The following is a 12,995-nucleotide window of genomic DNA, read 5'->3' on the forward strand; positions in this document are numbered from 1 at the left end:
ATCACTTTGCCAATTCCACAAGAACTGTCTTAGCGAAAGGCTTCTTGAGGGCAAAGCTGTAACTCTGTGAGATGATTTCACAGAACACAAAGAAGTTCCTCAGAAAGCTTCTTTCTATTTGTTATCGGAGGATTTTTCCTTTGGCCCTATAGTCTTCAAAGGGATCCGAAATATCTGTTCTCAGATTCCATAGAAATAAGGCTAGCAAAGAGATCCACGAAATGCAGATGTAAATCTGTGAGTGGAAGTCACAGAACACTAAGCGGTTTCTCAGAAAGCTTCTTTCCAGATTTCATCTGAGGATATTTCCTTTTTCACCCTAGCCCTCTATGGGCTTCCAAATATCACTTTGCCAATTACACAAGAACTGTCTTAGCGAAAGGCTTCTTGAGGGGAAAGCTGTAACTCTGTGAGATGATTTCACAGAACACAAACAAGTTTCTCAGAAAGCTTCTTTCTCTTTGTTATCGGAAGATTTTTCCTTTGGCCCTATAGTCTTCAAAGGGATCCGAAATATCTGTTCTCAGATTCCACAGAAATAAGGCTAGCAAAGAGATCCACGAAATACAGATGTAACTCTGTGAGATGAATTAACAGAACACTAAGCAGTTTCTCAGAAAGCTTCTTTAAAGATTTCATCTGAGGATATTTCCTTTTTCACCGTAGCCCTCAATGGGCTTCCAAATATCACTTTGCCAATTCCACAAGAACTGTCTTAGCGAAAGGCTTCTTGAGGTGAAAGCTGTAACTCTGTGAGATGATTTCACAGAACACAAAGAAGTTTCTCAGAGAGCTTCTTTTTCTTTGTTATCGGAGGATATTTTCTTTTGCCCTATAGTCTTCGAAGGGATCAGAAATATCTGTTCTCAGATTCCACAGAAATAAGGCTAGCAAAGAGATCCGCGAAATACAGATGTAACTCTGTGAGATGAATTAACAGAACACTAAGCAGTTTCTCAGAAAGCTTCTTTACAGATTTCATCTGAGGATATTTCCTTTTTCACCATAGAACTCTAAGGGCTTCCAAATATCACTTTGCCAATTCCACAAGAACTGTCTTAGCGAAAGGCTTCTTGAGGGGAAAGCTGTAACTCTGTGAGATGATTTCACAGAACACAAAGAAGTTTCTCAGAAAGCTTCTTTCTGTTTGTTATCGGAGGATTTTTCCTTTGGCCCTATAGTCTTCAAAGGGATCCGAAATATCTGTTCTCAGATTCCACAGAAATAAGGCTAGCAAAGAGATCCACGAAATACAGTTGTAACTCTGTGAGTGGAAGTGACGGAACACTAAGCGGTTTCTCAGAAAGCTTCTTTCCAGATTTCATCTGAGTATATTTCCTTTTTCACCATAGCCCTCTATGGGCTTCCAAATATCACTTTGCCAATTCCACAAGAACTGTCTTAGCGAAAGGCTTCTTGAGGGGAAAGCTGTAACTCTGTGAGATGTTTTCACAGAACACAAAGAAGTTTCTCAGAAAGCTTCTTTCTCTTTGTTATCGGAGGATTTTTCCTTTGGCCCTATAGTCTTCAAAGGGATCCGAAATATCTGTTCTCAGATTCCACAGAAATAAGGCTAGCAAAGAGATCCACGAAATACAGATGTAACTCTGTGAGATGAATTAACAGAACACTAAGCAGTTTCTCAGAGCGTTATTTAAAAATTTCATCTGAGGATATTTCCTTCTTCACCGTAGCCCTCAAAGGGCTTCCAAATATCACTTTGCCAATTCCACAAGAACTGTCTTAGCGAAAGGCTTCTTGAGGGGAAAGCTGTAACTCTGTGAGATGATTTCACAGAACACAAAGAAGTTTCTCAGGAAGCTTCTTTCTCTTTGTTATCGGAGGATATTTCCTTTGTCCCTATAGTCTTCAAAGGGATCAGAAATATCTGATCTCAGATTCCACAGAAATAAGGCTAGCAAAGAGATCCACGAAATACAGATGTAACTCTGTGAGATGAATTAACAGAACACTAATCAGTTTCTCAGAAAGCTTCTTTCCAGATTTCATCTGAGGATATTTCCTTTTACAACATAGCCCTCTAGGGGCTTCCAAATATCACTTTGCCAATTCCACAAGAACTGTCTTAGCGAAAGGCTTCTTGAGGGGAAAGCTGTAACTCTGTGCGATGATTTCACAAAACACCAAGAAGTTTCTCAGAAAGCTTCTTTCTCTTTGTTATCGGAGGATTTTTCCTTTGGCCCTATAGTCTTCAAAAGGATCCGAAATATCTGTTCTCAGATTCCACAGAAATAAGGCTAGCAAAGAGAGCCACGAAAGACAGATGTAACTCTGTGAGTGGAAGTCACAGAAAACTAAGCGGTTTCTCAGAAAGCTTCTTTGCAGATTTCATCGGAGGATATTTCCTTTTTCACCATAGCCCTCTAAGGGCTTCCAAATATCACTTTGCCAATTCCACAAGAACTGTCTTAGTGAAAGGCTTCTTGAGGGGAAAGCTGTAACTCTGTCAGATGATTTCACAGAACACAAAGTAGTTTCTCAGAAAGCTTCTTTCTCTTTGTTATCGGAGGATATTTCCTTTGGCCCTATAGTCTTCAAAGGGATCCGAAATATCTGTTCTCAGATTCCACAGAAATAAGGCTAGCAAAGAGATCCACGAAAGACAGATGTATCTCTGTGAGATGAATTAACAGAACACTAAGCAGTTTCTCAGAAAGCTTCTTTCCAGATTTCGTCTGAGGATATTTCCTTTTTCACAATAGCCGTCTACGGGCTTCCAAATATCACTTTGCCAATTCCACAAGAACTGTCTTAGCGAAAGGCTTCTTGAGGGGAAAGCTGTAACTCTGTGAGATGATTTCACAGAACACAAAGAAGTTTCTCAGAAAGCTTCTTTCTCTTTGTTATCGGAGGATTTTTCCTTTGACCCTATAGTCTTCAAAGGGATCCGAAATATCTGTTCTCATATTCCACAGAAATAAGGCTAGCAAAGAGATCCACGAAATACAGATGTAACTCGGTGAGATGAATTAACAGAACACTAAGCAGTTTGTCAGAAAGCCTCTTTAAATATTTCATCTGAGGATATTTCCTTTTTCACCGTAGCCCTCTATGGGCTTCCAAATATCACTTTGCCAAATCCACAATTACTGTCTTAGCGAAAGGCTTCTTGAGGGGAAAGCTGTAACTCTGTGAGATGATTTCACAGAACACAAAGAAGTTTCTCAGAAAGCTTCTTTCTCTTTGTTATCGGAGGATTTTTCCTTTGGCCCTATAGTCTTCAAAGGGATCCGAAATATCTGTTCTCAGATTCCACAGAAATAAGGCTAGCAAAGAGATCCACGAAATACAGATGTAACTCTGTGAGATGAATTAACAGAACACTAAGCAGTTTCTCAGAGCGTTATTTAAAGATTTCATCTGAGGATATTTCCTTTTTCACCGTAGCCCTCAAAGGGCTTCCAAATATCACTTTGCCAATTCCACAAGAACTGTCTTAGCAAAAGGCTTCTTGAGGGGAAAGCTGTAACTCTGTGAGATGATTTCACAGAACACAAATAAGTTTCTCAGAGAGCTTCTTTTTCTTTGTTATCGGAGGATATTTCCTTTGGCCCTATAGTCTTCAAAGGGATCCGAAATATCTGTTCTCAGATTCCACAGAAATAAGGCTATCAAAGAGATCGAAGAAAGACAGATGTAACACTGTGAGTGGAAGTCACAGAACACTAAGCGGTTTCTCAGAAAGCTTCTTTCCAGATTTCATCTGAGGATATTTCCTTTTTCACCATAGCCCTCTATGGGCTTCCAAATATCACTTTGCCAATTCCACAAGAACTGTCTTAGCGAAAGGCTTCTTGAAGGGAAAGCTGTAACTCTGTGAGATGATTTCACAGAACACAAAGAAGTTTCTCAGAGAACTTGTTTCTCTTTGTTATCGGAGGATATTTTCTTTTGCCCTATAGTCTTCAAAGGGATCAGAAATATCTGTTCTCAGATTCCACAGAAATAAGGCTAGCAAAGAGATCCGCGAAATACAGATGTAACTCTGTGAGATGAATTAACAGAACACTAAGCAGTTTCTCAGAAAGCTTCTTTCCAGATTTCATCTGAGGATATTTCCTTTTTCACCATAGCCCTCTAAGGGCTTCCAAATATCACTTTGCCAATTCCACAAGAACTGTCTTAGCGAAAGGCTTCTTGAGGGGAAAGCTGTAACTCTGTGAGATGATTTCACAAAACACAAAGAAGTTTCTCAGAAAGCTTCTTTCTCTTTGTTATCGTAGGATTTTTCCTTTGGCCCTATAGTCTTCAAAAGGATCCGAAATATCTGTTCTCAGATTCCACAGAAATAAGGCTAGCAAAGAGAGCCACGAAACACAGATGTAACTCTGTGAGTGGAAGTCACAGAACACTAAGCGGTTTCTCAGAAAGCTTCTTTCCAGATTTCATCTGAGGATATTTCCTTTTTTACCGTAGCTCTCTATGGGCTTCCAAATATCACTTTGCCAATTCCACAAGAACTGTCTTAGCGAAAGGCTTCTTGAGGGGAAAGCTGTAACTCTGTGAGATGATTTCACAGAACACAAAGAAGTTTCTCAGGAAGCTTCTTTCTCTTTGTTATCGGAGGATATTTCCTTTGGCCCTATAGTCTTCAAAGGGATCCGAAATATCTGTTCTCAGATTCCACAGAAATAAGGCTAGCAAAGAGATCCACGAAATACAGATGTAACTCTGTGAGATGAATTAACAGAACACTAAGCAGTTTCTCAGAAAGCTTCTTTCCAGATTTCATCTGAGGATATTTCCTTTTTCACCATAGCCCTCTATGGGCTTCCAAATATCACCTTGCCAATTCCACAAGAACTGTCTTAGCGAAAGTCTTCTTGAGGGGAAAGCTGTATCTCTGTGAGATGATTTCACAGAACACAAAGAAGTTTCTCAGAAAGCTTCTTTCTCTTTGTTGTCAGAGGATATTTCCTTTGGCCCTATAGTCTTCAAAGGGATCCGAAATATCTGTTCTCAGATTGCACAGAAAAAAGGCTAGCAAAGAGATCCACGAAATACAGATGTAACTCTGTGAGTGGAAGTCACAGAACACTAAGCGGTTTCTCAGAAAGCTTCTTTCCAGATTTCATGTGAGGATATTTCCTTTTTCACCATAGCCCTCTATGGGCTTCCAAATATCACTTTGCCAATTCCACCAGAACTGTCTTAGCGAAAGGATTCTTGAGGGGAAATCTGTAACTCTGTGAGATGATTTCACAGAACACAAAGAAGTTTCTCAGAAAGCTTCTTTCTCTTTGTTATCGGAGGATTTTTCCTTTGGCCCTATAGTCTTCAAAGGGATCCGAAATATCTGTTCTCAGATTCCACAGAAATAAGGCTAGCAAAGAGATCCACGAAATACAGATGTAACTCTGTGAGATGAATTAACAGAACACTAAGCAGTTTCTCAGAAAGCTTATTTAAAGGTTTCATCTGAGGATATTTCCTTTTTCACGTAGCCCTCTATGGGCTTCCAAATATCACTTTGCCAATTCCACAAGAACTGTCTTAGCCAAAGGCTTCTTGAGGGGAAAGCTGTAACTCTGTGAGATGATTTCACAGAACACAGAGAAGTTTCTCAGAGAGCTTCTTTTTCTTTGTTATCGGAGGATATTTCCTTTGGCCCTATAGTCTTCAAAGGGATCCGAAATATCTGTTCTCAGATTCCACAGAAATAAGGCTAGCAAAGAGATCCACGAAAGACAGATGTACTTCTGTGAGTGGAAGTCACAGAACACTAAGCGGTTTCTCAGAACGCTTCTTTGCAGATTTCATCTGATGATATTTCCTTTTTCACCGTAGCCCTCTATGGGCTTCCAAATATCACTTTGCCAATTCCACAAGAACTGTCTTAGCGAAAGGCTTCTTGAGGGGAAAGCTGTAACTCTGTGAGATGATTTCACAGAACACAAAAAAGTTTCTCAGAAAGCTTCTTTCTCTTTGTTATCGGAGGATATTTCCTTTGGCCCTATAGTCTTCAAGGGATCCGAAATATCTGTTCTCAGATTCCAAAGAAATAAGGCTAGCAAAGAGATCGACGAAATACAGATGTAACTCTGTGAGGTGAATTAACAAAACACTAAGCAGTTTCTCAGAAAGCTTCTTTCCAGATTTCATCTGAGGATATTTCCTTTTTCACCATAGCCCTCTATGGGCTTCCAAATATCACTTTGCCAATTCCACAAGAACTGTCTTAGCGAAAGGCTTCTTGAGGGGAAAGCTGTAACTCTGGGAGATGATTTCATAGAACACAAAGAAGTTTCTCAGAAAGCTTCTTTCTCTTTGTTATCGGAGGATATTTCCTTTGGCCCTATAGTCTTCAAGGGATCCGAAATATCTGTTCTCAGATTCCACAGAAATAAGGCTAGCAAAGAGATCCACGAAAGACAGATGTAACTCAGTGAGGTGAATTAACAGAACACTAAGCAGTTTCTCAGAAAGCTTCTTTCCAGATTTCATCTGAGGATATTTCCTTTTTCACCATAGCCCTCTATGGGCTTCCAAATATCACTTTGCCAATTCCACAAGAACTGTCTTAGCGAAAGGCTTCTTGAGGGGAAAGCTGTAACTCTGTGAGATGATTTCACAGGACACAAAGAAGTTTCTCAGAAAGCTTCTTTCTCTTTGTTGTCAGAGGATATTTCCTTTGGCCCTATAGTCTTCAAAGGGATCCGAAATATCTGTTCTCAGATTCCACAGAAATAAGGCTAGCAAAGAGATCCACGAAATACAGATGTAACTCTGTGAGTGGAAGTCACAGAACACTAAGCTGTTTCTCAGAAAGCTTCTTTCCAGATTTCATCTGAGGATATTTCCTTTTTCACCATAGCCCTCTATGGGCTTCCAAATATCACTTTGCCAATTCCACAAGAACTGTCTTAGCGAAAGGCTTCTTGAGGGGAAAGCTGTATCTCTGTGAGATGATTTCACAGAACACAAAGAAGTTTCTCAGAAAGCTTCTTTCTCTTTGTTATCGGAGGATATTTCCTTTGGCCCTATAGTCTTCAAAGGGATCCGAAATATCTGTTCTCAGATTCCACAGAAATAAGGCTAGCAAAGAGATCCACGAAATACAAATGTAACTCTGTGAGTGGAAGTCACAGAACACTAAGCGGTTCTCAGAGCTTCTTTCCAGTTTTCAAGTGAGGATATTTCCTTTTTCACCATAGCCCTCTATGGGCTTCCAAATATCACTTTGCCAATTCCACAAGAATTGTCTTAGCGAAAAGCTTCTTGAGGGGAAAGCTGTAACTCTGTGCGATGATTTCACAAAACACCAAGAAGTTTCTCAGAAAGCTTCTTTCTCTTTGTTATCGGAGGATTTTTCCTTTGGCCCTATAGTCTTCAAAAGGATCCGAAATATCTGCTCTCAGATTCCACAGAAATAAGGCTAGCAAAGAGATCCACGAAAGACAGATGTAACTCTGTGAGTGGAAGTCACAGAAAACTAAGCGGTTTCTCAGAAAGCTTCTTTCCAGATTTCATCTGAGGATATTTCCTTTTTCACCATAGCCCTCTAAGGGCTTCCAAATATTACTTTGCCAATTCCACAAGAACTGTCTTAGCGAAAGGCTTCTTGAAGGGAAAGCTGTAACTCTGTGAGATGATTTCACAGAACACAAAGAAGTTTCTCAGAGAGCTTGTTTCTCTTTGTTATCGGAGGATATTTCCTTTTGCCCTATAGTCTTCAAAGGGATCAGAAATATCTGTTCTCAGATTCCACAGAAATAAGGCTAGCAAAGAGATCCGCGAAATACAGATGTAACTCTGTGAGATGAATTAACAGAACACTAAGCAGTTTCTCAGAAAGCTTCTTTCCAGATTTCATCTGAGGATATTTCCTTTTTCACCATAGCCCTCTAAGGGCTTCCAAATATCACTTTGCCAATTCCACAAGAACTGTCTTAGCGAAAGTCTTCTTGAGGGGAAAGCTGTAACTCTGTGAGATGATTTCACAAAACACAAAGAAGTTTCTCAGAAAGCTTCTTTCTCTTTGTTATCATAGGATTTTTCCTTTGGCCCTATAGTCTTCAAAAGGATCCGAAATATCTGTTCTCAGATTCCACAGAAATAAGGCTAGCAAAGAGAGCCACGAAACACAGATGTAACTCTGTGAGTGGAAGTCACAGAACACTAAGCGGTTTCTCAGAAAGCTTCTTTGCAGATTTCATCTGAGGATATTTCCTTTTTTACCATAGCCCTCTATGGGTTTCCAAATATCACTTTGCCAATTCCACAAGAACTGTCTTAGCGAAAGGCTTCTTGAGGGGAAAGCTGTAACTCTGTGAGATGATTTCACAGAACACAAAGAAGTTTCTCAGAAAGCTTCTTTCTCTTTGTTATCGGAGGATTTTTCCTTTGGCCCTATAGTCTTCAAAGGGATCCGAAATATCTGTTCTCAGATTCCACAGAAATAAGGCTAGCAAAGAGATCCACGAAATACAGATGTAACTCTGTGAGATGAATTAACAGAACACTAAGCAGTTTCTCAGAAAGCTTCTTTAAAGATTTCATCTGAGGATATTTCCTTTTTCACCGTAGCCCTCAATGGGCTTCCAAATATCACTTTGCCAATTCCACAAGAACTGTCTTAGCGAAAGGCTTCTTGAGGGGAAAGCTGTAACTCTGTGAGATGATTTCACAGAACACAAAGAAGTTTCTCAGAGAGCTTCTTTCTCTTTGTTATCGGAGGATATTTCCTTTGGCCCTATAGTCTTCAAAGGGATCCGAAATATCTGTTCTCAGATTCCACAGAAATAAGGCTAGCAAAGAGATCCACGAAAGACAGATGTAACTCTGTGAGTGGAAGTCAGAGAACACTAAGCGGTTTCTCAGAACGCTTCTTTGTAGATTTCATCTGAGGATATTTCCTTTTTCACCATAGCCGTCTATGGGCTTCCAAAAATCACTTTGCCAATTCCACAAGAACTGTCTTAGCGAAAGGCTTCTTGAGGGGAAAGCTGTAACTCTGTGAGATGATTTCATAGAACACAAAGAAGTTTCTCAGAAAGCTTCTTTCTCTTTGTTATCGGAGGATATTTCCTTTGGCCCTATAGTCTTCAAGGGATCCGAAATATCTGTTCTCAGATTCCACAGAAATAAGGCTATCAAAGAGATCCACGAAAGACAGATGTAACTCAGTGAGGTGAATTAACAGAACACTAAGCAGTTTCTTAGAAAGCTTCTTTCCAGATTTCATCTGAGGATATTTCCTTTTTCACCATAGCCCTCTATGGGCTTCCAAATATCACTTTGCCAATTCCACAAGAACTGTCTTAGCGAAAGGCTTCTTGAGGGGAAAGCTGTAACTCTGTGAGATGATTTCACAGGAAACAAAGAAGTTTCTCAGAAAGCTTCTTTCTCTTTGTTGTCAGAGGATATTTCCTTTGGCCCTATAGTCTTCAAAGGGATCCGAAATATCTGTTCTCAGATTCCACAGAAATAAGGCTAGCAAAGAGATCCACGAAATACAGATGTAACTCTGTGAGTGGAAGTCACAGAACACTAAGCTGTTTCTCAGAAAGCTTCTTTCCAGATTTCATCTGAGGATATTTCCTTTTTCACCATAGCCCTCTATGGGCTTCCAAATATCACTTTGCCAATTCCACAAGAACTGTCTTAGCGAAAGGCTTCTTGAGGGTAAAGCTGTATCTCTGTGAGATGATTTCACAGAACACAAAGAAGTTTCTCAGAAAGCTTCTTTCTCTTTGTTGTCAGAGGATATTTCCTTTGGCCCTATAGTCTTCAACGGGATCCGAAATATCTGTTCTTAGATTCCACAGAAATAAGGCTAGCAAATAGATCCACGAAATACAGATGTAACTCTGTGAGTGGAAGTCTCAGAACACTAAGCGGTTTCTCAGAAAGCTTCTTTCCAGATTTCATCTGAGGATATTTCCTTTTTCACCATAGCCCTCTATGGGCTTCCAAATATCACTTTTCCAATTCCACATGAACTGTCTTAGCGAAAGGCTTCTTGAGGGGAAATCTGTAACTCTGTGAGATGATTTCACAGAACACAAAGAAGTTTCTCAGAAAGCTTCTTTCTCTTTGTTATCGGAGGATTTTTCCTTTGGCCCTATAGTCTTCAAAGGGATCCGAAATATCTGTTCTCAGATTCCACAGAAATAAGGCTAGCAAAGAGATCCACGAAATACAGATGTAACTCTGTGAGATGAATTAACAGAACACTAAGCAGTTTCTCAGAAAGCTTCTTTAAATATTTCATCTGAGGATATTTCCTTTTTCACCGTAGCCCTCTATGGTCTTCCAAATATCACTTTGCCATTTCCACAAGAACTGTCTTAGCGAAAGGCTTCTTGAGGGGAAAGCTGTAACTCTGTGAGATGATTTCACAGAACACAAAGAAGTTTCTCAGAAAGCTTCTTTCTATTTGTTATTGGAGGATTTTTCCTTTGGCCCTATAGTCTTCAAAGGGATCCGAAATATCTGTTCTCAGATTCCACAGAAATAAGGCTAGCAAAGAGATCCACGAAATGCAGATGTAACTCTGTGAGTGGAAGTCACAGAACACTAAGCGGTTTCTCAGAAAGCTTCTTTCCAGATTTCATCTGAGGATATTTCCTTTTTCACCATAGCCCTCTATGGGCTTCCAAATATCACTTTGCCAATTCCACAAGAACTGTCTTAGCGAAAGGCTTCTTGAGGGGAAAGCTGTAACTCTGTGAGATGATTTCAAGGAACACAAAGAAGTTTCTCAGAAAGCTTCTTTCTCTTTGTCATCGGAGGATTTTTCCTTTGGCCCTATAGTCTTCAAAGGGATCCGAAATATCTGTTCTCAGATTCCACAGAAATAAGGCTAGCAAAGAGATCCACGAAATACAGATGTAACTCTGTGAGATGAATTAACAGAACACTAAGCAGTTTCTCAGAAAGCTTATTTAAAGATTTCATCTGAGGATATTTCCTTTTTCACCGTAGCCCTCTATGGGCTTCCAAATATCACTTTGCCAATTCCACAAGAACTGTCTTAGCGAAAGGCTTCTTGAGGGGAAAGCTGTAACTCTGTGAGATGATTTCACAGAACACAAAGAAGTTTCTCAGAAAGCTTCTTTCTCTTTGTTATCGGAGGATTTTTCCTTTGACCCTATAGTCTTCAAAGGGATCCGAAATATCTGTTCTCATATTCCACAGAAATAAGGCTAGCAAAGAGATCCACGAAATACAGATGTAACTCGGTGAGATGAATTAACAGAACACTAAGCAGTTTCTCAGAAAGCCTCTTTAAATATTTCATCTGAGGATATTTCCTTTTTCACCGTAGCCCTCTATGGGCTTCCAAATATCACTTTGACAAATCCACAATTACTGTCTTAGCGAAAGGCTTCTTGAGGGGAAAGCTGTAAATCTGTGAGATGATTTCACAGAACACAAAGAAGTTTCTCAGGAAGCTTCTTTCTCTTTGTTATCGGAGGATATTTCCTTTGTCCCTATAGTCTTCAAAGGGATCAGAAATATCTGATCTCAGATTCCACAGAAATAAGGCTAGCAAAGATGTCCACGAAATACAGATGTAACTCTGTGAGATGAATTAACAGAACACTAATCAGTTTCTCAGAAAGCTTCTTTCCAGATTTCATCTGAGGATATTTCCTTTTACACCATAGCCCTCTAGGGGCTTCCAAATATCACTTTGCCAATTCCACAAGAACTGTCTTAGCGAAAGGCTTCTTGAGGGGAAAGCTGTAACTCTGTGCGATGATTTCACAAAACACCAAGAAGTTTCTCAGAAAGCTTCTTTCTCTTTGTTATCGGAGGATTTTTCCTTTGGCCCTATAGTCTTCAAAAGGATCCGAAATATCTGTTCTCAGATTCCACAGAAATAAGGCTAGCAAAGAGAGCCACGAAACACAGATGTAACTCTGTGAGTGGAAGTCACAGAAAACTAAGCGGTTTCTCAGAAAGCTTCTTTGCAGATTTCATCGGAGGATATTTCCTTTTTCACCATAGCCCTCTAAGGGCTTCCAAATATCACTTTGCCAATTCCACAAGAACTGTCTTAGTAAAAGGCTTCTTGAGGGGAAAGCTGTAACTCTGTCAGATGATTTCACAGAACACAAAGTAGTTTCTCAGAAAGCTTCTTTCTCTTTGTTATCGGAGGATATTTCCTTTGGCCCTATAGTCTTCAAAGGGATCCGAAATATCTGTTCTCAGATTCCACAGAAATAAGGCTAGCAAAGAGATCCACGAAAGACAGATGTAACTCTGTGAGATGAATTAACAGAACACTAAGCAGTTTCTCAGAAAGCTTCTTTCCAGATTTCGTCTGAGGATATTTCCTTTTTCACAATAGCCGTCTACGGGCTTCCAAATATCACTTTGCCAATTCCACAAGAACTGTCTTAGCGAAAGGCTTCTTGAGGGGAAAGCTGTAACTCTGTGAGATGATTTCACAGAACACAAAGAAGTTTCTCAGAGAGCTTCTTTCTATTTGTTATCGGAGGATTTTTCCTTTGGCCCTATAGTCTTCAAAGGGATCCGAAATATCTGTTCTCAGATTCCACAGAAATAAGGCTAGCAAAGAGATCCACGAAATGCAGATGTAAATCTGTGAGTGGAAGTCACAGAACACTAAGCGGTTTCTCAGAAAGCTTCTTTCCAGATTTCATCTGAGGATATTTCCTTTTTCACCCTAGCCCTCTATGGGCTTCCAAATATCACTTTGCCAATTACACAAGAACTGTCTTAGCGAAAGGCTTCTTGAGGGGAAAGCTGTAACTCTGTGAGATGATTTCACAGAACACAAACAAGTTTCTCAGAAAGCTTCTTTCTCTTTGTTATCGGAAGATTTTTCCTTTGGCCCTATAGTCTTCAAAGGGATCCGAAATATCTGTTCTCAGATTCCACAGAAATAAGGCTAGCAAAGAGATCCACGAAATACAGATGTAACTCTGTGAGATGAATTAACAGAACACTAAGCAGTTTCTCAGAAAGCTTCTTTAAAGATTTCATCTGAGGATATTTCCTTT

This window comes from Macaca fascicularis, chromosome 5 (assembly GCF_037993035.2).
Source record: "Macaca fascicularis isolate 582-1 chromosome 5, T2T-MFA8v1.1".
Taxonomy (NCBI): domain Eukaryota; kingdom Metazoa; phylum Chordata; class Mammalia; order Primates; family Cercopithecidae; genus Macaca; species Macaca fascicularis.